Source organism: Vollenhovia emeryi, unplaced genomic scaffold, assembly GCF_000949405.1.
Source record: "Vollenhovia emeryi isolate VEMERY1.0 unplaced genomic scaffold, V.emery_V1.0 DF940583.1, whole genome shotgun sequence".
Lineage (NCBI taxonomy): Eukaryota > Metazoa > Arthropoda > Insecta > Hymenoptera > Formicidae > Vollenhovia > Vollenhovia emeryi.
Window position 1 is genome coordinate 823 of NW_011965783.1, and position 2345 is coordinate 3167.

Genomic DNA, 2345 nt, shown 5'->3' on the forward strand with positions numbered 1-2345 from the left:
TCGCCGGTGTTTGGTGGGGCTCTCACCCCGCACTATTAATAAATTTATATAGAGCGGTCATGCGCAGCACCATAGAATATGGTCACCAGATTTTCTTTTTCAGAGAAAACTTAACCAGGCTGGGAGTGCTTCTTAGGCTTAGAAACAGAGCGCTTAGATCAGCTATGGGTTACAGGAAATCAACCCCGATAAACGTTCTCTTGAGCGAGACTAAAGAGCCACCATTACATGCCAGACTAGATCTACTAAATATAAGATTTCTATGCAGAAAGCTCACACGTTCCGATGGACTACTAGCGAATTGCCTTGAGGAAACCGGAGCCCGGCTCTCCTGCTTCAAGGAGAGAACATGGATCCTACAAAATAACCCGATTATGAGAACAAACATCAAGATCAGGGAAGATCTCACAGATATGCATCGATCGACGATCCCTCCATGCTATAATGTGGAGCGCGAATCATTGACATACCGCCCCCCTTATATAAAACTGGACATAAATACGAATAACAACCGGAGGACCGCGATTGCTATTTTTTTGGAACAGACAAATGATCTGCGACAAGGAGCTCTGACGATTTACACCGACGGCTCCAGAACGGAAAGGCCGGACAGGAATCTTGTAGGCGCCGGAATCTTCTCCCCTGAACTCCAACAACATATCTCGCAGAGATTACCAGATTCTGCTTCCATTTTCTCCGCCGAGGCATGGGCCATCGTGGGAGTCTTGAAGATGTGCTTATCCGAGGGCGCTCGTTTCACCAAAGACCAAAGCCATCATCCTTTCTGACTCCAGAAGCGTCTTGGACGCGATTAATTCCTTGGATCCTCACCACAGGGGACATCTCGTTCCTCTAATTAGAAATCTAGCCCATAAAACTAAAAAAAAAGGTATAGAAGTGACATTTGTGTGGATCCCGTCGCACAAGGGCATAGACGGTAATGAGGAAGCAGATCGTCTTGCCAGAAATGCGGCGACCGACGAAGAAGCCGCAAGACGGGATTTTCGAGCTCCTTATTCGGACTTTTACACATTGGCAAGGGAGGGTGCGAGATCTATTAGTGACGAATACTTCCGACGCGAGTTTGAAGCTAAGGGTAAATTATATCACCAGTATTTTTACACAAACTCCCCAAAGCCATGGTTTGCCAAAATCCGTCTTAAAAGAAGCGAGCTAGTGATTATGAACAGAATACGTAGTAATCACTATAATTTGAATTACGGTTTAGCCAGGAAAAATAATATTCAATCTGCCGCGTGTCCTTGTGGACAAGCAATCCAGGACTTAAACCATATAATATTTGATTGTATGAACTATAAATTTGACATGTCCCGCCTTCTCGAATATGTTCTGAGCTTCCACACCAGCAGAAACTCCATTTGCGATAACATTTATCCAATCCTCTCCAAACCCTCTCCCAAAACGTGCAGACTTCTCTTGGCGGCCTTTAGGAGCGCCAAACTTGAGATTTGAACCTAGCCTCGAAACCTACTACCACAGTATAACCAGTAGTTGCACTCTCTGTCGGCGCCTTTGATCTGGGCGTTCTCAATTTTCCGCCATGTTTTTAATCGCCCTAACAGTGTATCAATGGCTAAAAGTGCCTGGGCCCTTTTCAGGATCGTATCCAGGAAAGGCGCATACGAACTGGCATACATTATTTATTGTAAATGGAAGTGGCCTATGAAAAAAAAGTTCTAATAAAAGTAATTAATGTAATTACTTGCTCCAACGTATTTTTCAATGTCACACCGACTTTGCACTAACACACGTACAAAAATCCTGTAATTGGTCAGAATAAAAACATGTCGGATGCGCAGTACGGATCGGCGCGAACGTGAAACAAAAGAGCGAGTGCCACTACTGGTTATACTGTGCTACTACTCGCAGAGGCCGCTAGGTGCGACCTCAAGACCGAAGGAAATGTATTCCAACCTGTCTATTGGTTCGTCGTGGCCGTATCGGCAGCCGTGGTTGGGCGCCGAGTGCCAGTACTAGAAGACGAAGAAGACTAACACACGTACAAAAATCCTGTGATTGGTCAGATTAAAAACATGTCGGATGTGCAGTACGGATCGGCGCGAACGTGAAACAAAAGAGCGCGTGCCACTACTGGTTATACTGTGGTTATACATGTACTGTGGCCAGAGGATTCGAGTGGCGACCGCGGACCGGTACGGACGTGATCGTTCAATCTAGAGCTACTAGATAAAGGGGAGCTGACTCGTCCGCCATCTTGGAGCCCAAACGTTTGACTTCGACAAATGCATTTCGGCACAAGATATGAATTTCTTGTTCTAAATTTATTGTTAATAAAATTCAAATTACGTCTTTGTTTTTGGAAA